The sequence below is a fragment of the Bos indicus x Bos taurus genome, chromosome 15, assembly GCF_003369695.1.
Source record: "Bos indicus x Bos taurus breed Angus x Brahman F1 hybrid chromosome 15, Bos_hybrid_MaternalHap_v2.0, whole genome shotgun sequence".
NCBI classification, from domain to species: Eukaryota; Metazoa; Chordata; class Mammalia; order Artiodactyla; family Bovidae; genus Bos; species Bos indicus x Bos taurus.
Genome location: NC_040090.1, coordinates 67,184,498 through 67,208,580, shown reverse-complemented (window position 1 = coordinate 67,208,580; position 24,083 = coordinate 67,184,498). Strand labels below are relative to the sequence as shown.

Sequence of the window (24,083 nt, the reverse complement as noted above, 5' to 3'; positions counted from 1 at the left end):
CAGGGAAGCAGGTGAGGGGTGAATGTCTGGATTGGAGAGATCTCACTTGGTAAAATAAGCTGAGCAAAAAACAAACTTGGCGCTCTGAACAATTCTCCGAGAAGGGAGCAAGGAATACATCTTGCCTTCTTATTCCAGGATTCTTTAGGAGCCCCATAGACAAGTCTCCTGAGGTTCACCATCTTCCAGCCTGTACTCCTTGCTTTCTGCCCAAGCAGCCAGGTCTGCAGATTTAACCCTTCCCCTCCAGACGCCCGCGCTCCCTCCCCCGCGACTGGGCATGCTCAGTGGCTTCCCGGGTTGTGCTTCCAGGGAAACCTCCGCACGCCCTACCCGGGGCTGCTCTCGGTTGCCTGCTCGCCGCCCGCCGCCTGGGGCCCATCCCAGCTTGCTCAGCTCCTAGCGACCCAAATTCCGGCCCTGCCCCCGCCCCGCCCGCGTCCGCAGCTAGTGCGGCAGCCCTGGTCCAGGCTCCGCGCTGGGACCGACCTCGTCCAGCGCCGGCGGAGCGCGCAGCCGGAGCGCTTGGGAGAGCAGAGATGGAGACCCGACTGCCGCACGCCGGGACCTGCTGAGCTTTTGCGGCCGCCGAGTTCACGTGAGTAGCGGCGTCCTGGGGCGACCCACCGGGAGCGGAGAGGAGAGGCGCGAACGCCCTTGAAGAGGAGCGAGGTGGCGGCGAGGACGCGAGGCATCGCGCGAGCCGTGCAGCGTGTGGGGCGCAGCAGGAATGCTGCGGGTGTGGGAGGAGGGTGTTGCAATGAAAAGTGCATACTACCTCGGTGCAGGGGCTTCGTGGTCATTGAGGACCGTCATCTGTCCCCTCATCTTGCCACCCCAAATTAGCACCTGGGGGATGCAGGTAGGCGGGAGAAGCTGTTTACATCTTGGCTGGGGCGCTAATCACCTATTGACCGAACGCCGAAGGCTTTTGAGGAGGCATGGTCGGCAGAGACCAAAATAGGAGCGGAGACAAGGGCGGCCGGGCAGGGCGAGTGGCCCGTCGGGGTCTCGGGGCCCCCTGCCCCACGGCCTGAGGCCCTAGGGGCAGTGCAGGACTTCGGGTTGGCGGGCCGCAGAGCTGGAGGGTCATCAGCGCCCGGAACCCGGGGACCTGTCTTAGGAGCTGACGCTCGGTGCCTCCTACTACCAGGAAACCCCTCACTTACGAGAACATCTCTTTCCTAGGCAGGTAGAATTGAACAGGCGACTGGGGAGCGACGGCTGACAGAGCTATTAAAAGCAAAACAGTTAAGTGTGGTGGTGAGCTGTGCGATTGTGAGTGCCTTTCGCCGCCCCCCCACCCCGTCCCCGCCCCCGCCCCTCAAGTGTGGGTGCTTCTATTCACCGTGTTTCCTCCCCACCTGTAAGTGGCGAGTCCGGTAACACACCTTATAAATATTTCAGGAACGACCTCGTAGGCTCGGTTGCTTCAGATCAAGTTTAATGAATATGTTTGTCAGCCTTTATGCTCTGCACAGGCAGGTAGAAGCCCCGAGCCTCAGTTTGCCAGATCTCATCCCTTTCCTATACCAACTAGGAAAAAGATACTGCCAACCCCACGGTGAGCTTTAGATTGGTACCGTAAATTTGAGTCTGTCGTTCGGAGAGACCAGTCTTGGGCAGATATCCAAGCGTTGTTCTGCATCTCTGCAGTGTGAGTGTTGAGCCTGGAGCTTGACAAACCGGAGCTTCCAATATGGTGGAAAGCAGGTAATATGCTTATGTTGGAATAAACGTCTTAATTCATTATCATCTTAAGACACCAAGTAGTTACACAGAATTAGTCATTGTCTCCCTAGAAGTTGAATCTGAGATCTAGTTGAAATTTTAAGAAAGGCAAAATTTGTATCCCTCTACAACTGGGAGACATTTCTCTCTCCTGAATTCTTCCGTGGGAATAAGAAATGAAGGTCTTTTCCATAATCACTGTCAAGAATAAGGAAACAACACAGTAATGTAGGAAACTTTCAGGATTGGAAGAAGCTGTAGGGCATCTTTCCTCACACTTTGGGTTATAACTTCCACTATAACACACACACCATTAATGCGCTACAGTGGTACTCCTTTGCTGAAGAAACCTGCTTTTTCCTCCCTTAGTGAGACTCTTAGTATGTCTCTAAACAATGTGAGGAATTCCTCTGTTGACAAAGATTTCAAGCCTCTAAGATTTACATTATGCTGAAAGAGACAAGTCTTTTCTCTTGTAAGACCATGCACATTGAAGCTAAACAATTCGGTGTACAGATATTTCTCATTTAGAGAAGACTTTTCTAGCAAAGCCCCACTGCAGTTACATCACAGGCTCCACCTCCGCCTCCGGGGCTGCTTCTCCCCAGCCTGTTAGTGAGAACAGTATGTCTCACTGTGCTTGATGAAGAAAAGGAATCCCCGAATGAAAGACATATATTTCTCATATTGTGTTTTCAAACTTAAAATTTCAAAAAATTTTTCATTATTAATACATAAATGCAAGGACTTAATTCAGAAATAGTATTGATAATGACTCTGAATATCAGCTTTCCAAGAAATCTGGGGCAACATTACAGTATTCTCTGTGCTGAAATTATTGATAGATGGTATTAGAAGTGAATTCTATGAAATTAACAAAATAAGTAAAAATTTTGTATAAGAAACAGCATTTCCTAAAGTATGTTACTGACTTGCTCAGAAAGTAACTCAGTATCATTAACAGACATAAAATATGGCCAGTTGAGAAGTTTGCAGAGCTCAGAAACAAGCCTCCAGGTGCTCTAAAGAAGCATTCTTTGAGTCCTGTGAGAATTTTTAAACAGTCACTGGTAAAGCTGTCAGATTTGGCAAATAAAAATATAAGCTGCTCATGAGTTAAATTTGAATTTCAGATAAACAATGAATAATTGTTTTTAGTACAAGTATATCCCATGCACAATTTGAGGTATACTAAAAATTGTTTTATTTGTTGTTCATCTGAAATTCAGTTTTGACTGAGCTGCCTGTATTTTATCTGGCAACTCTATAGTCACTGGAAATATTTCGGTCCTCTTTTTGGGGTCATTGTGTTTTGAAAATTGAAAGTGGAGCAGAAATCATATGCTTTTCTACAGACAATCTGGGACAAGTCCAGTTCTGGTTCAAGCTACTGAAAATAACTCATGCTTAAAAGTGAGATGCATACGCATTTGGATTCACCTTGTTGTACAGCAGAAACTAACACAACATTGTAAAGCAGTTATATTCCAATTAAAAAAAATTTTAAATACTTTTAAAAAGTGAATCGTTCAACACATCTCTGCTTGCTAGATTTAGTGAGAGGTGCCAAAAGATACAAAGATGAGTAAGGGAAGTGGGGGTAGAGGAAGAGCTCTGTATCATAAGATATGAGACTTCCAGGGTCCACTCGAGGAGCCTGGGAAAGCCACTGAATTCTGCTTAGCGGCTCTAGTCAAAAATGATGAGCAGTTTTGACAGGTCTGACCTTGAATGAGAGAGATCTTACCCTGGGAGGTAAGGAATAAAGAAATTCATGCCTTTATACCTAATGGAGTGGAGCTAGAGGTTGACGGCCTCAGTCAGAGGACAAAGAAGCCTGCTGAGAATGAGGAAAATGAAAAGGGAATGCTAAAGGACATTACATAGTTGGTGATGGGAATGGAAAAGGGAGCTGAAAAGGGACAAGTCCAAGGATTGGTAAACGGTACTTGGGTGAATGCATCTCACTGCATTAAAAAAATAGTTTGTTTGCCTTTTGACTAATACTTAAAGGGCTTCTTCACAGTTCTGCTACCTTCCTGGTTTCCTCAGGTGAAAAAAATCATCATCAAACAAATCTGGTATATAGCATTTTAAAGTTTTGTTATTTTTATGTAAAAGATGATATTTAAATTTGATATTTGTGATGCTGATCAATATTTGGTTGCTTTTGCCCAAATTCCTGAAATAAGATAAGCCGATGTTTTGGCTTTAGCAAGTCTGTTGCTTCAAATAGGAAAAGATACTAAATTGCAATCATTTTCTGATTTAGTTCAGCTATCTTTAAAGAAGCAGATTCTGATAATGGAAAAAAATGTAGATTTTACAGAAATAGAACTATATGAAAATAGCCATATGCTTATAGTACTAGAAAATACCTACTCAGAATATTTCAAATGTAATTAATTCCAAAAACACACCACTTATATTTATGTCTTTGAAGACCCAGTGGGTACTTTCACTATTGATCATTATAGGAATTTTCCAGGGAAGTTGAAGATCAAACCACTATGGTCCAAATAGAGAACAGAAAATCTCCTTTTTCTGAAGGTTCCTGTTTGCCAGTCTCAAGCAAATGATGGTAGAGTGCCATCCTAGATTTCATGTCTGTTTACAGATATAGTTATCTCTAGGGACCATCTTCAGAAAAGCTTCATATAATTGAATATCCATGCAGTGCTGTGCTATGCTTGGTAGTTCGGTCGTGTCCAACTATTTGGGACCCCATGGACTGCAGCCTGCCAGGCTCCTCTGTCCATGGGGATTCTCCAGGCAAAAATGCTGGAGTGGGTTGCCATGCCCTCCTCCAGGGGATCTTCCCAAGCCAGAGATTGAACCCAGGTCTCCCGCATTACAAGCAGATTCTTTACCATCTGAGCCACCGGGCCCAAGAATGCTAGAGTGGATAGCCTACCCCTTCCTTCAGGGGATCTTCCTGACCCAGGAATCGAACCGGGTCTCCTGCATTGCAGGTGGATTCTTTACTAGTTGAGCTACCAGGGAAGCCCTGAGTATCCATATTTATGGTTAAATTTCTACTTTATATTACAGTAAATAAGCATATAAAATATAAACTTTAAATTACAGTAAGTTTTTTAAATCACAAAATTACTCTATGCTTAAATGCGTAGTGAAGCAGTTAATTCAGGTTTTTCCTTATCAAATGATTATTCCTTAAAAATAAAACAGAAAACACTCTGTTTCAAGTATTTATATTGTTCTTCTTTGTAGTGTCTGGCAAACATATCCTGCCTTATAATTCTGATAGTACATGAGAAAAAAAGTGATCAAAGACATCTTGAAGTTGCCAAAATCTCAAAGCAATTAGACTACAGTTTCTATTTTCAGCAGGGTTTCACTTATTAAAGTGATATGACTTATTAAAGAAAGCCTTACTTCAGTGATCTCTAAAGACAGCTTATGCGAACTGTCACCCAGAAAGAGCTTTAACTGAAATTGTGTGCTCAGTTCACATTCTAAGTCTTCAGTAAATAGTCTGAATTTAGAGACTCTGAAGACAGTTTGTTTTTGCATCCCAGGAACTTTTAGCCCTCCAGTTCATTTATGCTGACCATGAGCAAGTCTTATTTAACATCAGTTTCTGTGCTGAAAAATGAAAGATATACACATTTCAAAAGAGAATATTGTGTCAACTCCAATCATCTTTGTCTATAAAATAAACATTAACTGTGTTCTAAGGGATAAATAACTTCAATCTCAATGTAATTAGACAATTTCTATATTGTCTGTGTACAATCTGTAATGTTTTTGATGCCACCAGAATAATTCAGAATTTGCTATGTTTGATCTTTTGCTTTTTTTAAATATAAATCAGATGATTGTGGTAAATGTTTAAGGAGAGCTCATTGCTGCTGCTGCTGCTAAGTCGCTTCAGTAGTGTTCGACTGTATGCTACCACATAGACGGCAGCCCACCAGGCTCCCTCGTCCCTGGGATTCTCCGGGCAAGAACACTGGAGTGGGTTGCCATTTCCTTCTCCAATGCATGAAAGTGAAAAGTGAAAGTGAAGTTGCTCAGTCATGTCCGACTCTTAGCGACCTCATGGACTGCAGCCTACCAGGCTCCTCCGTCCATGGGATTTTCCAGGCAAGAGTACTGGAGTGGGTTGCCATTGTCTTCTCCAAGGAGAGCTCATTAAGCCCCCTTAAAATCAGTTTCAAACAAGCTAATGACTACAGATTCAAAAGTCTACATAACTTTTAAATGTAGTTTCCATTTTAATTATTGGGATTGGGACTTTGTTAATTAGAACGTGTGGTATAAGGTCTTATTTCAGCTGATATAACTCTCAGTCCTTTTTCCCTTGTATAAGTAAAGCTACCATATGTTTAGAAGCTTTCATTCATGATGAAACTAATAACTTATTTATACCACGGCTGCTTTTTGGTTTAGCAAATGTCATCAATGATAACATAAACTCTGTTCCCTATTGTTTTTTTTTTTACATTACAGTTTGGCATTATAAATATTTTAAGTGTGAATCAGTCTCTGGCATGAATTAACTATACAAATATATTTCTTCCTTTTGCTTCAGAAGAAGAATCAAGATGCTGTACCCTTCAGTATTTGAAAGCCAAATTTTCTGAAGATTCTATATTCTGGTAGAACAGTTATATTTTAATTTCAAATTTTCTTTGGTCTTAGAATCCATTTAAATTAGCAAAAATCTTAAAAAAGTTGTTTTTAATTGAGAAGTTTTATCATATATTCTTCAAAATGGTAAACATTTATCAAAGCTATTTTAATTAATATATATTATGCACATCATTAATCATAACAATTGTAAATATATATTTACCCTTCATAGGACAACCTAAATACATAACTTAAAACTTTGAAAGCTTACATTAAAATATCTGGCATAGAAATTTGGTTTTCATATTCTGTCTCATGTATGATCTGTATGTAGCCCAATATGTGAACTAGTACATGAAAATCAAGACATAAAACAGAAAGATTGGATTATAGTTTTTGATGTTTTGTACCAAGTATTTCTTCTATTATTCCTTTAAATTGTAGATAACATAGAATATTTAAAATAGAGCCAGACTCATCAAATTTTTACATCTGTACCAACCTTCTGGAATACATCTGTCAACTAGACTCTTGAGTAATCTTTGTAGATGAAATGAAAAAATGAGATCTGGGATGAGATCTAATAGCTGGATTCATCAGCTGGAACCAAAGAATGTTTCTAAGTGTGAAAGCTACATAGAAGCTTGTTTCTGTTGGCCTGCTTCAGATCTCTTCCCTTGACCCTGACATTTCTACAGTTTTAGGGCTTCCCAGATGGCTCAATGGTGAAGAACTCCCCTACCAATGTAGGAGATGCTGGAAAGACGTAGGCTTGATCCCTAGGTTAGAAAGATCCTCTGGAGGAGGAATTGGCAATCCACTCCAGTATTCTTGCTGGGAAAATCCCATGGACAGAGGAGCCTGGCAGGCTACAGTCTAGAGGGTTGCCAAGAGTCAGACGCAACTGAGTGATTGAGCACATACACACAGAGATAGACTATACATATATCAGGTTTGTTGATAATGCAAAGCTCCAAGAACTAGTGAATTTGAATGACAATCAGGGTTACACTTAATATCCCTTAGCCCAGAGCAAGAGCTGAAACTAAAATTATGCGCAGAAAGAGTTGGTTTCATTTAGTTTCTAAGATTAGTTGCTAAGGTCAGGGAGTAGAAGTCCTTCTTTAACAACAGTTTGAGTTGTAAAAGTTAGTTCACTTGAGTATTAACCAACAGTACAGAAGAAATTAATGCTTTCTTTGGTTGCATATTAGAGTCCATAGAGTCCATTAGAGTCCAATAGAGTCCATATTAAAAAGATCAAAAACAGACACTATTAACTCACTGTACTGAAAGTGATGCATTTTGGGCCATCTATCAGGAAGTGTAGTAAGGGAATGCCTGACTCTTGTGAGCCTGGGTAGGATGTTGGCTCATATGACCTTAAAAGCACCTCCTAAATCTGATTATGCATTTTACATTGAGTTCTTAGGCATTTATTATGAACCTGCCAACATCTAATTAACTTAGTAACATTTATGTAGCACATAACTATTGTACATCCTTTCCTTGATTAATAATAAATATCTCTCCTCATTCTTTTCTACTTAAAGATTATTCCTTAGATAATTAACCAATCATCACTTAAATGCTTCTACTTTGTGACCACCAGTGGGTTCACCTAGTTAAGATCAGACTTGAAATTCTTAGATAAAATAATATGTTCTTTGAATAGCCACAGAGTAGCCACAAAGGATCATGTTCAGGTTCTAAAATAAAATGGCACAAAGTAGACAAAGATGAAAGGCAGACATGTATTCACTCAGTGTATTCTAGTGTACTCTGTCTGCAGTGTGTTTTGGCTTTCAAAGGTATTTGTTTATATAGAGTGGACACCCATCTTTACTCTTGAACACTGCTGTCTGAACCCCTTTCCTGTGTTGAGGGGGCTGTCTCACATTATGAGACAGAGGCCACTTCTCACTATAGCAGCTAAAAGTGCCAGATGCTTTTTCTCCCAGGCATCCTTGCGTGAGATAAGACGTGGACTCATCAGAGACATGGACCCAGAGTCTGCCCCAGAAGCACATATTTTTTTGGCAATACTCTTGATCAGTCCTAGGGAGAGGTCAGTGGAGCCAGCTATTGATTCTGGACCTGATAATGGAAGTAAAGGTGTCTTTATTAGACTGGCTCTATGTTGTCATTTTAAGCATTATTTTTGTCTACATTTCACTGGACACGACTGAAGTGACTTAGCAGCAGCAGCAGCAGCATCAACCTCTAAACCCAGTTCTCCAGCCCTCCTGGAGATTCTGTAGATTACCTTCAAATTCATTTTCTGCTTAAATAGGCAGAGCTAGTTTCCATTCCTTGTCATAATAAGAAACCCTGACTGGTATGAGGCAAACAAGTCCATGCTTACACTGGCATCTTAGTCAGTCACTGGTGCCTACTGAGTACAAAGTACTATCAAAGGCTCAAGAGGAAACATTTATTCATTTTCTGAGTATTTCTATAACAAGGCACCTTGCTTGGCATTTGGTAGGAGAGGCAAGCAAAACTGGTATTTTCAAATTAGTGGTATGAGGACAAGTAGGAGAAGGTAGGGATGCCACTGTCAAACTTTGATAAAGGCAGATATTCTTTGAATTTCTGACTCTCAAGATTTATTTAGTATAGGGATGAAAGGTTGGGGTGAGAAAGAATGCTTTGGGGGAAAAATATATGTGTCATCAATGCTAAGAGTCAAATTGTTTTCTTCATCTTAACATTTATGAAATTAGAACACATTAGAAAAATTAGAAAACAAGTGTGTCATGTTTTAATTGCCACCTTTTTCTCCTCAACCCATCTAACATATTTCACCAAGTCTAAGATGTCATTGAATATATACTACTACATTTTTACCATTAAGAAAAAAGGCTCTGTAAGTAATTACTAAAAAATGATGATACATAACAGCATAGTGGGGGCTCTAGAGTAGATTTAAAGAGAACTTAAGATAATTAGGTCAGTCATGGAAATGTTGTGAGTTAAACACCAAATTCTGTTTCGTTGTTCTAGTAGTCTGCCAAAGCTGTTGAAGAATAGTAGTAGATTTATGTTATGAACAAATTCAGGTACTAATCATTTTAACTTTATTTGACTTTAAAATGTGCCTGTGTACTTACAGTGGTTCTCAGTTTGTGGATGGCACATTTATTTTTGACGACTTTTCTATTTGTACAAAAGTCAACAGAATAACATAATGGATCCTAGTATTCAACAATTATCAATTCATGATAAATGCTGTTCGATTTTTAACCCCTACTCTCTATCCACCCAATTTTATTTTGAAGCAAATCTCAGAAATCATACCATACCATTTGTAAATATTTCAGTGTATATCTCTAAAACACATACTCAAAATATTGTTTTTCTGCTTTCCTAGAAATAAAATTTATAGTTTGTAGCACCTTTTTAAATAAACAAATTGTGTGTTTATTTTAATTAGGTTTTAAACTACCTTTTGGGGGAGGTTTTTAAAAAGAAAACCATCTGAAGAATACTTCAGTGTCCACTGATTTATTTGTAAGACATTTATATGATGCTAGTAGGTCATATTATAATCCTGCAGTAATATATATCTTGATTTCCCACTCTGCAACTTTGTTTTGAATATGTTCTCTAGTTGAAGATGTGTTTAAAGAATATACTGCTGTTCTTGCCATTTCCAAAGCAATCTTCAGAAATGTCATATCTATTCTGTTATTATTTTGGGCCCCAAGAGGAGGATTCCTAGTTATTATATCAAATGACTTGAACTGTGTCAACATTTGTCAGCTCAAACTCTTCCACTTTCCCATTAAATATTTTCAATACATTTTAATTTGTGTCAAATTCAACAAACAACCTACAGCGTGTGGTCTGGTGGCATACTATTCTAAAGTAACTTGGGCTTTTTGAATCTATCTACTTGATGTAAGCAACTGACTAGTTCCTTGAACCTGTTTCTTCTTTTTTGTTTTTTTAAAGTGTGGGTTCACCGAGTTTAAGGCCATTGGACCTCAGGAGGCTGGAAACACCACCCTATGTATGTCACCTTAAAAAAAAAAAAATTTTTGTCTTTAATCAAAGTAATATATATCATTTAAAACGTCATATAATTATACAGTATTATAATGTAAAATAGGCCTATTGCCCAGTCCTTTTCCATTCCACATGTGTTTCTCAGGTATACTCACTTTAATTCTTTTAGCTTATTCTTCTGGTGTATTCCACCTTACTTTTAAATAATACGCTAATATTGCTATTTCTCAATATTTAAAAATATGATATCTACTGATTTTCTACTATCGAAGTGAAGATTTAACTTTCATACCTAACATCTTTCCCTTATATGCATTCTTTTCTCTTTCCTCACTTCTCGCATTATCTCTGTTTTCACCTAAGAGAGTTTCACATGTATCTTGCTTTGGATGGTTTTCTGAAGGGTAAATCTGAGGACTAGTGATCTGTCTGCCACTGTTCTGGGAGCTGAATGGGAGAAGAAGGCTGGATAAATCTCACATTTATCATGTAGACTTTTGTTTAACTTCCTAGTATTCAGTATAGAGCTCAGCCTCATTTCTTGTTTCTAGAAGTTCAGAACCTATTTAACTCATCCCCTTCAAAAGTTAATCTCACCTCTTCTGATGGAATGGAGAGGTGTTATGCCTATTCTCTTTAGGTAGGGAGGAGATCTAGGCCCTAACTTATCCTTATGAAAACTTTCAATCAAGTTGTGTTGATTCATTCTGCATTCCCATTTTTACAGGAGTTTGGCATCCCTAACTCCTGAACATGACTGAGAGTCTGTACTCTGAATTGTATTGCCTTTGGGTTTACTTCCCTCACTGTAGGTTTAGTCAGATAGGTGAAGTACATTGCCATTTGCTTATCTTTCAGCTTCCAGATTCTGCTGACATCTCATGTGCACTCCTGTTGCCCTTAGCCTTATGGATTTATGCTTTTTGATTTATTTACGTTAGTTGAATTCAGTTCAGTCGCTCAGTTGTGTCCGACTCCTTGAGACCCCATGGACTGCAACACACAATGCTTCCCTGTCCATCACCAACTTGGGAAGCTTGCTCAAACTCATGTCCATTGAGTCAGTGATGCCATCCAACCCTCTCATCCTCTGTTGTCCCCTTCTCCTACCTTCTGTCTTTCCCAGCATCAAGGTCTTTTCCAATGAGTCAGTTCTGTGCATCAGGTGGCCAAAGTATTGGAGTTTCAGCTTCAGCATCAGTCCTTCCAATGAATATTCAGGACTGATTTCCTTTAGGACTGACTGGTTTGACCTCCTTGCAGTCCAAGGAACTCTCAAGAGTCTTCTCCAGCACCACAGTTCAAAAACATCAATTCTTCAGTGCTTAGCTTGCTTTATAGTCCAACTCTCACATCCATACATGACCACTGGAAAAACCGTAGCTTTGACTAGACGGACCTTTGTTGGCTAAGTAATGTCTCTGCTTTTTAATATGCTGTCTAGGTTGGTGTTAGTTGGATTATGTGTTGGATTACATGTGTTTTATTTGTTGTGTTTAGATGGAAGTCTATAAACATATTTAGATGACAAAAATACACAGAAGAACTGTATAAAAAGATCTTAATGACCCAGATAACCACAATGGTGTGATCACTCACCTGGAGCCAGACATCCTGGAATGCGAAGTCAAGTGGGCCTTAGGAAGCATCACTACAAACAAAACTAGTAGAGGTGATGGAATTCCAGCTGAGCTATTTCAAATCCTAAAAGATGATGCTGTGAAAGTGCTGCACTCAATATGCCAGCAAATTTGGAAAAGTCAGCAGTGGCCACAGGACTGGAAAAGGTCAATTTTCATTCCAATCCCAAAGAAAGGCACTGCCAAAGAATGTTCAAACTACCACACTTCCGCTAGGTGATAGAGAAAGCAAGAGAATTCCAGAAAAACATCTACTTCTGCTTTATTGTTTACACCAAAGCCTTTAACTGTGTGGATCACAACAAACTGGAAAATTCTTCAAAAGATGGGACTACCAGATGACCTTACCTGCCTCCTGAGAAATCTGTATGCAGGTCAAGAAGCAACAGTTAGAACTCGACATGGAACAACAGACTGATTCCAGATTGGCAAAGGAGTACGTCAGGGCTATATAACACTCTGCTTATTTAACTTCTATGCAAAGTACATCATTCGAAATGCCAGGCTGGATGAAGCTCAAGCTGGAGTCAAGATTGCTGGGAGAAATATCAATAACTTCAGACATGCAGTTGACACCACCCTAGTGGCAGAAAGCAAAGAGGAACTAGAGTCTCTTGATGAAAGTGAAAGAAGAGACTGAAAAAGCTCAGAGCTTCTATATTGACTTCAGAAAAGGCAGTGTGGGCAAAGACTGTTTTACTTATTTTGAGTCTCTAGTGAATGTAATGAGTGCATAATGATATTTATTGACTAGAATTAAGAACTGAGGTCTCTTCCTACCAATTGGCTGTCTGTCCTTGGATAAATCATTTATTGAATTTGTTTGAGGCCACACAAGGTCACTTAGGAAAGGTATAGCAGAAGAATAGGAACATTGGGGAACACCTATACTTAAAGGGCAGGCAGAGGAAGAGTGTGAGATAGACAGAAAATCAGGAGAACATGGAAACATGGAAGCCAAAAGCAGACCTTTCAAGAAGTAACATCACATTAAACCATATCAAACAAAGATAAGAAAATAGAGCTTGGATTAGGCCATGCTCTGCCTTCAACCAAACATTTATATACTCACTTAGTCTATGTATAGATAAATGTTTATCATTCCTGAGATGTTTATGATCAGAGTGATCTTTGTAGTATAAGGAAGTAGTCTTGAACCCTGTGTATAGGTGAGAATGTGAATGGAATGACTATGATGACTATGATAGGGGAAGGGAACCAGAGCTCAGAGAGACTATGCAGTATAGAGTTGGGAGGCTAAGAAGGACGTGAGTTAGTCATATGTGATCACCCTATAACATATTATAGACTTAATTAACCTGATTTACCTGGAGAAGGAAATGGCAACCCACTTCAAGTATTCTTGCCTATAGAATCCCATGGACAGAAGAGCCTTGTGAGCTACAGTCCATGGGGTCTCAAAGAGTCAGACATGATTTAGCAACTAAACAACAACCTAGTTTAAACTGAATAAAAATGTTTGAGTCAGAGAATATGTTTTATGTTTCATCATACTGCAGATGGTGATTGCAGCCATGAAATTAAAAGACGCTTACTCCTTGGAAGGAAAGTTATGACCAACCTAGACAGCTTATTCAAAAGCAGAGACTACTTTGTCAACAAAGGTCCGTCTAGTCAAGGCTATGGTTTTTCCCAGTAGTCATGTATGGATGTGAGAGTTGGACTATAAAGAAAGCTGAGCGCCGAAGAATTGATGCTTCTGAACTGTGGTATTGGAGGAGACTCTTGAGAGTCCCTTGGACTGCAAGGAGATCCAACCAGTCCATCCTAAAGGAGATCAGTCCTGGGTGTTCATTGGAAGGATTGATGTTGAAGCTGAAACTCCAATACTTTGGCCACATGATGTGAAGAGCTGACTCATTTGAAAAGACCCTGGTGCTGGGAAAGATTGAGGGCAGGAGGAGAAGGGGACGACAGAGGATGAGATGGTTGAATGGCATCACCGACTCGATGGACATGGGTTTGGGTGGACTCTGGGAGTTGGTAATGGACAGGGAGGCCTGGTGTGCTGTGGTTCATGGGGTTGCAAAGAGTTGGACATGACTGAGCAACTGAACTGAACTGAAGCTTCATCAAGTTAAAGTCAGCAGGTTGGTGTATAAAATACTTGAGAAGTCTATCAAGGCTACTATTTTGTTAGAGTGCCGTGCAAACAAAAAGTAAATTCAAATTTTCCCTGAGCTTAGGCCATGGCCAGCCACTTCAGAAATGCTGTTTTGGCTACAAAGGAGTAGATTAACTCAGCATCACTTATGGAAAAACAATTCAAAGGACATTTCTCACCAGTAGTGTCTCAGAGTATCGTACATTGCATACCAATTATGATTTGTTCCTGTCTTTTATGTAATTTTCTAGTTAACAGTAATTAATATATTAACAGGTGTGCCTCTTTAAAACAAAGCTAGATTTAAAAAATAAAGTAATTCTTTTTGCTTTCTATAGAAAACATTTAGAGAAGTTATTTAATGAGCACCCAGTGAGCAGGGACTTAAATACCATTTGCAAAATGCTTTCTTCTACCATCCAAAGCCGTTTTTGGTGTTTCCTCTTTAGGGGCAGATAATTAGAATTAATTGCTATTTTTGTTTCCTGTTTGGAGAACAAATAATTAGGACTAATTACTATCTTCCTTCCCATCACTTGTCCTACACAACCAGCAAGTCAGTTTGATTCTACCTTTGAATTATTTTTTACTTCTGTTTGCTTCTCTTTATCACAATCTTTGGTGTGCCAGTTCAGGTCACAACCTGCCAGAATTTATCTAAACAGTCTCTTAAGTGATTCTTGATAAAATGAGCTTTTACTGTAGGGGAGGATATAATAAGAATGGTAAGACAGTAATAATAATACTAGAAATAAGTAGCAACTCATTGATTGCATATTACATTTAACTATGCTAGGCTTTGGTTGATTCACTTCTTAGAGCAGTCGTTCTAAATGTACTTGTGATTTCTCTCCCCATCTAACTGAACCCCAGAGGGATTAAGCAACTTGTCTAAAGCCATTTGGCTATTGGTGAAACTCAGACATGAATTCTGTCTCCAGAACTTGTGCTCTTAACCAGCATGCATATTCTCTGTTATATTTGACAAATTTCCCTTAAATAGTAAGGATCCTTTGTAGTATTAAACTAAGTTGCCCTACCCAGAAAGGGCTTCCCCTGTGGCTCAGTGGTAAAGAATCCACCTGCAGTTCAGCAGCCGCAGGAGATTCAGGTTCGATCCTTGGAGGAGGGCATGGCAACCCACTCCAGTATTCTTGCCCGGGAAGGTCATTGGACAGAGGAACCTGGTGGATTACAGTTCACTGGGTCACAAAGAGTAGGACACAACTGAAGCAACACAATTTAGCACACATGCACATGTTACCCAGAACAATACTGGCACACAAATATTCAAGAAGTTTTTGTTTTGTTTTAATGGAAAGACTGAGGAACCACTATGTACAGGTCATGAAGCTGAAGTATTATGATACTTCATTTATCCCACATCATTATGAATGAGTTTATTTTTTTAGGTAAACCAGTTTTCTAGCTAACTGAAATTAAACCATTAAGTATAATTTTTAGAAATTTTTATAAAAATCTTTCTGAAATGTACTCCATTACTTTATTCCCTTATGACAATCCTAATTTAATATTATCCTGATGGCAAAAAGTATTGTTAGGAACAACAAATGTTGCGTATGCTGTTTATCATTTCCTCTGGGCTGTAGTTTAAATTACCATTTATATGCTGAGGAAACCCAAATCTTTGTATACAACTAAGATTTCTCTCCTGACTTTCAGAAACATGTATATCTACAATCCCTCTTGAGCCTGAAGATTCAAAATGAACCTAAGATCCCCAGATACAACCAGACCCCCAAATCTGCATTTCCAAAATTCCATGTCTTACTGGAAAATTCCACTGTCTACCTAGTTGCTAGCCATAAATGTGGGCATAATGTTTGACTCTTCCTTTTCCTTCACTAACCACCCTCAATCAGTCAGTTAACAAAAGTCCTATTGATTTTACCTTCTAAATATCTCTCAGATCCATCACAATTTGTCTCTGTCTTTTGCCTTATCCTGCCATTATTATATTTGCCTAGATGATTATAACAACCTTAAAAATGATGCACCTACTTATATTTCACCACAATCTAATTTATTCTCCATACTACAGTGAGATTACATTTTTAAGACTACAACTCTGATCATGGCACATCCCAGTCTATAACTTTCAGTAGTTCTTCACTGCTCATGGGATAAGTTTCAGAGGTCTTTAATATCACATAAAGCTTTCAATGACCTGATCCTTTCTTGACCATCCATATTTTGCCATCTCAGTTTTTACCTGTTCTTCTCATTGAGCACTACACTAGGTCATATTGAATGTTTTCCCCTCCATACGTTGTGTATAATATATTCTTGCTTCTAGGATTTTGCATGTGCTATTTGGGGGAACCCCCAAACCCTACATCTAAGGTAAGCATCTCTTACATTCACTGTCCCAGCACCCATTTTCACTTGTAATATTGTGGTTAAGTACCTATTTGTTTTTGTATTGATACACCAGCTTCTCTTCTCTCTTCCTTAAGACTGTTGGGTCTGGAAGATGGAATTCATAACCTCTTGTTCACCCTGTATCCTTAGTGCCTAACTGTGTTTAGAGCATAGTAGGCACTAACATACTGTAATAATTTTTTAAAATGGCTTTAGATTCACAGAAGCATTACAGAGATACTATAGAGTTTCCTTATACTAGTGCCCAGTTTCCTCTATTGTTAATTGTGTGTGTGTGTAGGAATGTGTGCTCAGTTGTGTCCAACTCTTTGTGACCCCATGGACTGTAGCCCGCCACACTCCTTTGCCCATGGAATTTTCCAGGCAAGAATACCAGAGCAGGTTGCCATTTCCTTCTCCAGAGGATCTTCCTGACCCAGGGATCTAACCCACATCTCTTGCGTCTCCTTCATTGGCAGGCAGATTCTTTACCAGATGAGCCATTACTCAGCCACAAAAAGAAACAAAACGGGGCCATTTGTAGTGAGGTGAGTGGACCTAGAGTCTGTCATACAGAGTAAAGTAAGTCAGAAAAAGAAAAACAAATATCATATAATATCATATATTAACATATATGTGTGAAATCTAGGAAAAAAGGGTACAGATGAACCTATTTGCAAGGGAGGAATAGAGACGCAGATGTAGAGAATGAACATGTGGAAATGGGAGGGTGGAACAAATTGGGAGCAGTGTGTGACATACACACACTGGCATGTGTGAACAGATAGCTGGGGGAAGCTGCTGTATAGCACAGGGAGCTCAGTTTGGTGCTTAGTGATGACCAGAGGGGTGGGATGGGGGGTGGGAGGAAGGCTCAAGGGGGAGGGGATATATGTATACACATAGCCAATTCACTTTGTTGTATAAAACAAAGAAACTAAAACAACATTGTGAAGCAATTATACTCTAATTTTTTAAAATCTTATATTAATATGCTACATTTGTCACAACTAATGGACGGATACTGATCCCTGTTAACGAAAATCTCTGCTTATTCAGATTTCCCTAGTTTTAACTTAATGTCCTTTTTCTGTCCTAGGATCTGATCCTTGATACCACAGTGTATTTAATAATCGTAACTCCATAGGCATCTCTTGACTGGGACAGCTCCTCAGACTTTCCTTGTTTTTGATCTTGAGAGTTTTGAGCAATACTGGTTATTTTCTGGTATAGCCCTCATTAAGTACTTGTCTGATGTTTTTATCATGATTAATCTGGGTTTAAAGGAGAAAAACCACAGAGGTAAATTGCTGTTATTTTTCTTTTTTTAAAGGATTTAATTGCTGCCCCTCCAAATCTGAAATATACTGATGCTCCAAGAAAGTGAAAAGTTTTGTCAGTTTGGCCAAAGATAAACATCACTGGTTAACAACTTTCATATATTCACAAACCTCATCTTCAATACTATGACATACTTTCTGACAATCACACTGCCTCGATTTTATATCTTTGTAGTTTCCTATTCACCCACTCCAGTACTCTTGCCTGGAAAATCCCATGGACAGAGGAGCCTGATAGGCTACAGTCCATGGGGTCGCAAAGAGTCGGACACGACTGAGTGACTTTACTTTACATTATTCACCCAGCATCCCAAACACTGAGTCCCACATTCAGACACATCAAGGCCTTCCTAAGCCCAACCCTATTCCAAACACATATTCTAAGTAACTAGCCAAAGCTTTGTCCATAGCTCACAGATCTCAGCTGTTCACCCCCCACAACTTCTGCTTCCTAATTCCACAGGGTATTGACCATAAGTCCATGGAGAAAGTCTTACGTCATGTATACTTTTGTCTGAACCTGGACATCTAGAAGCTGGACCAAAACTCTTAGGATTCCTTGGAGGTGGCCAGGCAAGGTCAGTACGTCAGTGTGGACTGGGCAGACCAGCACCTGAGAGAAGAGATGACCATCTCCCTTGTCCGTCCAGCAAATTTTCAGTTTGGGGCTGCATTTCTTAAAGTGCCATTTCATTACGTTATATCAAGGGTATATACTGTCAACATGAATTATCACTGTAATATTAATCTTTATCATCTGCCCAAGTTAATATTTGTCAGCTTTCTCAACTGTAAAGTTACTTACTTCTCCCCTTTCATTATTGTACCCAGGAAGTCACTACAGACATACCTCAGAGATTTTGTGGGCCTGTTTCTAAACCAATGCCATTAACTGAATTGTAAGAATTTTTTGGTTTGCCAGTGCATATACACATTATGTTTAAACTATACCATAGTCTATTAAGTGTGCAATGACATTATGTCTAAAAAATGTACATGCCTTAATTAATAATATAACGTATTTATTGCTAAAAATGCTGGCCAACATCTGAGCCTTCTGTAAGTCATAATCTTTTTTCTGGTGGACTGTCTTACCTTGATGTTGATGGCTGCCAACTGATCACGGTGGTGGTTACTAAAGATTGGAGTGACTGTATCAATTTCTTAAGACAGCAGCAAAGTTTGGTGAATCAATTGACTCTCTCATGAACAATTTCTGTGTAGTGTTTGATGGCATTTTACCCACAGAAGAACTTCTTTCAAAATTGAAGTCAATCTCTCAAACTCTGCTTCTGCTTTATCAATTAAGTTTATGTAATAATCTAAATCCATTGTTGTCATTTCAATAATCTTCACAACATTTTCACCCAGAGTTGATTGCTTCTCAAGAAACCACTTTCTTTGCAACTTCTAATCTGCTCAAGTTTTATGAGATTGCAGCAATTCAGTCATAGCCTCAGACTCTGCTTCTAATTCTAGTTCTCTTACTGTTCCTACCATATTTGCAGTTACTTCCTCCACTGAAGTCCTCAGCCCCTCAAAGTCATCCATGAAAGTTGGAATCAAATTCTTCCAAAATCCTGTTCATCATGAATGTTCTTAGTAACATCTGGAATGGTGAATCCTTTCCAAAATGTTTTCATTTGACTTTGCCCAGATCCATTAGAGGAATCACCATCTATGGCAGCTATAGTGTTACTAACATATTTCTTAGATAGTAAGAATTAAAATTTGGAATGACTCCTTGACCCATGGCCTACAGGATGGATTTTGTGTTAGCAAACATAAGAACAGTATAGATTTCATTGTATATCTCCATCAGTGCTCGTGGGTGACCAGGTGTATTAAGTAGTAATATATTTAAAGGAATCCTTTTTTTCTAGCAAAATTTCCCAACAGTGGGCTTAAAAGAGTCAGTAAACCATGTTGTAAGGAGATGTGCTATCATCCAGACTTTGTTGTCCCACTTATAGAGCACAGGAAGAGTAGATCTAGCCTAATTCTTAAGGGCCCTAGGATTTTCTGAATAAGTGAGCATTAACTTTAAGTTCACCAACTGCATTGGCCCTTAACAAGAGAGTCAGCCTGTCTTTTGAAACTTTGAAGTCAGGCAATAACTTATTTTCATTTCTGAAAGTCTTTGATGGCATTTCCAATAGAAGACTGTTCTGTCTACATTGAAAAACTGCTTCATGAAGCCACATTCATGAATTATCTTAAGCTTCATACTTTTTAAAAGACACAAAAGTACAAAGAATAGTATACAGCCCCATCACTCAGAATGAACACATTTACCATTTATTTTGCTTTTTAATAAATAAAATATTTTTAAAATTGGAGGCCTTTATTTCACTCTCCAGTCCTAAAACCCTCCCTCTTCTCAGAAGCAACCACAATCTTAAGTTGACACATAAAATTTTTTTCATGCATAAAATATTTTACAGAAATTGCTGTGTATTAAAATACTGGCAAAACTCCCAACAAACAAAAGTCTAGCCACCAGGTGGCTTCAAAAGTGAGTTCTACCAGACATTTAGAGAAGACTTAATACCTATCCTTCTTAAACTACTCCAAAAAATTGCAGAGGAAGAAATTCTTCTGAATTCATTTGATTAACTCACCATGATACCAAAACCAGACAAAGATATCACACAAAAGGAAAATTAAAACCAGTATCACTGATCAACATAGTTGCAAAAAACTCAAGAAAATATTAGCAAATCGAATCCAACAATACACTAAAAGGATCATTTACCATACTCAAGTGGGATTTATCTCAGGGATGCAAGTAGCCATAAATCAATCAATGTGATATACCGTATTAACAAATTGAAGAATAAAAATCATACTATTGAGAGGGGCAAGAGACAAGATGGTGGAATAGAAGAACTTGAGTTTACCTCCCCTCATGAAAAAAACCAGAATCACAGCTAACTGCTGAACGACCATGAACAAAAGACTCAAACCTACTCCAAAAGATATTCTACGCCAAAAGACAAAGAAGCCACAATAAGATGATAGGAGGAGCACTTTTATGATATAATCAGATCCCATACCTGCCAGGTGAATGACCCACAAACTAGAAAATAATTGTATTTCAGAGGTTCTCCCATAGGAGTGAGAGTTCTGAATCCCAACCTCAGGGTCTGGCATTGGGAGGAGGAGCTGCCAAAACATCTGGAATTGAAGGCCAGTGGGACTTGAGCGCAGGAGCTACGCAGGACTGGGGGAAACAGAGACTCTATTCTTGGAGGATGCACACAAGGTTTCATGTGCACTGGGACCCAGAGCAAAGCAGTGACTCCACAGGAGCCTGGGCCAGGCCTACCTGCAGGTCTTGGAGGGTCTCCTGGGAGGTAGGAAATGTCTGTGGCTCACTGTAAGGACACTGGTGGGGGCCCCAGAGAATATTCATTGATGTGAGCTCTCTTGGAGGACACCATTTTGGCAACAAGACTGGCCCCACACAACAGCGTGCAGGCTCCAGTTCTGGGACACCTCAAGCCAAACAACCACCAGGATGGTTAAAAATACCTAAAGTCATCCTGAGCCTACTGCCACCTCTAAATGCACCCCTTGATGTGGCCCTGTCCACCACAGGAACAAGAACCACCTCCACCCACCAGAGGACAGGCCAGTCCCTCCCACCAGGAAGCCTGCACAACCTTCTAGACCAGCAACACTCACCAGGGGGCAGACACCACAAAACAGAAAAGAACTACAGTCCTACAATCTGAGGAATAGAGGCCACAAACACAGAAAGGTAGACAATAAGAAATGGCAGGGAAATACGTTCCAGATGAAGGAACAAAATACAACCCTGAAAGAACAACCAAGTGAGGTAGAGATATGCAAACTACCTGAAAAAGAATTCAGAGTAATGATGGTAAAGATCATCCAAGATCTTGGAAAAAGAATGGAGACACAGACTGAAAGGATACAGGGAATGTTTAATAAAGAGCTAGAAGCTTTAGAGAACAAACATAAATGAACAATATAAATTCAACACCCATTTATAATAAAGTGGACATAGAGGGAACATACCTCATCATAATAATGTCATATATGACCGACCCACAGCTAACATCATACTCAACAGTGAAAAACTGAAAGATATTTCCTCTAAGATCAGGAACACGACAAGGATGTCCACTCTCACCACTTCTATGCAACATAGTTTTGGAATTCTGAGCCATGGCAATCAGAGAAGAAAAAGAAAAAGGAATCCAAACTGGAAAAGAAGAAGCAAAAGTGTCGCTCTTTGCAGATGACATAATACTATACATAGAAAATCCTGAAGATGCTACCAGAAAATTCCTAGAGCTCATCAACAAATTCAGTAAATTTGGAGGATACAAAATTACTACACAGAAATCTGTTGCATTTCTGTACACTAACAACAAAAGATGAGAAGAACAATTAAGGAAGCATCCTGCTTACTATCATATCAGAAAGAATAAAATACCTAGCAATAAAGGTACCAGAAGATACAAAAGCTATAAGATGTATTATAGCATTTGTATTTGTATTCCAAAAACTATAAGATGCTGATGAAAAAAATCAAAGATGTCACAAACAGATGAAAAGATATACCATGTTCTTGAATTGTCAATATTGTGAAAATGACTATACTACCCAAGACAATATACGTATTCAATGCAATTCCCATCAAATTACCAATGGTATTTTTCACAGAACTAGAAGAAAAAAAAATCTTAAAATTTTTATGGAGACACAAAAGACCACAAATAAGCCAAAGCAATCTTAAGAAAGAAAAGTGGATTCAGACTATACTACAAAGCTACAGTCGTCAAAACAGTGTGGTGCTATCAGAAAAGCAAATAAAATCAATGGAGCAAGATGGAAAGCCCAGAAATAAATGCACACGGCTATGGTCAATTACTCTCTGACTAATAAGACATTGAAGGTGGGAAGACAAGGGGATGACAGAGGATGGGATGGTTGGATGGCATCACTGACTCAATGGAGATGAGTTTGGGTAAACTCTGGGAGTTGTTGATGGACAGGGAGGCCTGGCTTGCTGCAGTAGTCCATGGGGTCGCAGGGAGTCAGACATGACTGAGTGACTGAACTGAAATGAACTGAACTGAAAGAGGTGAAATATATGACAGAGATACTATTGTCTCTTTAATAAGTGGTGCTGGGAAAACTGGGCAACTGCATGCAAAAGAATGAAAGTAGAACATTCTCTAACACCGTGTATAAAAATAAACTCCAAATGGATTAAAATCCTAAGTGTAAGGCCAGATGCTATAAAACTCTTAGAGGAAAACATAGGCAAAGCATTCCTTGACATAAATTGCAGCAATATCTTTTTTATCCACCACACAGAATAATGAAAATAAAAACTAAGCAAATGGGACCTAATTAAATTCGAAAACATTTGGACAACAAAGGTAACCATAAATGAACTGAAGACAGCCCACCAAATGGGAGAAAATATTTGCAAATGAAGCAACAACAAGGGATTAATCTCCAAAATATACAAACAGCTCATGCAGCTCAAAAAAAAAAAAAAAAAAGGCACAAATAACCCAATCAAAAATGGGCAGATGATCTAAATAAACATTTCTCCAGAGAAGACATACAGATGGCCAAAAACACATGAAAAGATGTTCAATATTGCTAGTTATTCATGAAATACAAATCAAAACCAATGAACTATCACCTCAAACTGGTCAGAATGGCCATTATCAAAAAGTTTACAACCAGTAAATGCTGGCATGAGTGTGGAGAAGAGGTAAATCTTATCTACTATTGATGGGAATGTAAATTGGTATAGCAACTGTGAAAAACAATATGGAGCATTCTTTAAAAACTAAAAATATTACTACCATATGACCCAGCAATTCCACTCCAGAGTATGTTCCCAAAAGATATGAAAGCAATAATTTGTAAAGATATATGCACTCAATATCATAGCAGCATTATTTACAGTTGCCAATATATGGAAGCAACCAAAGTGTCCATCAACAGATGAGTGGGTAAAAAAGGATGTGGTATATATACACAATGGAATACTACTCAGCCATAAAAATGAACAGAATTTTGCTATTTGCAACTTGGAGGGTGTTATGCTAAGTGAAATAAGTGAATACCATACTGCATGATATTTCTTATATATGGAACATAAAAAATAAAACCAACTAGTAAATAGAACAAAAAAGAAACATATTCAGATATAGAGAACATACTAATGGTTACCTGTGGGGAGAGGGATGAGGGAAGAACAAGAGA

General features: G+C 39.1%; 1 protein-coding gene across 4 annotated transcripts in view; it reads left to right on the top strand.

The window, feature by feature from the left end:
• The first annotated feature begins 296 nt into the window (after window positions 1-296).
• ELMOD1 (ELMO domain containing 1) overlaps window positions 297-24,083 on the top strand; it is an 86,359-nt gene continuing 62,572 nt past the window's right edge. For 2 of the 4 annotated variants that reach the window (XM_027563850.1, XM_027563853.1), the window contains exon 1: window positions 297-598. The gene's annotated coding sequence lies outside the window, so the exon portion shown is untranslated. Of the gene's footprint in view, window positions 599-16,964; window positions 17,034-18,288; window positions 18,404-24,083 lie in introns of all 4 variants that reach the window. The other 2 variants (XM_027563852.1, XM_027563851.1) reach the window with 2 other exon arrangements.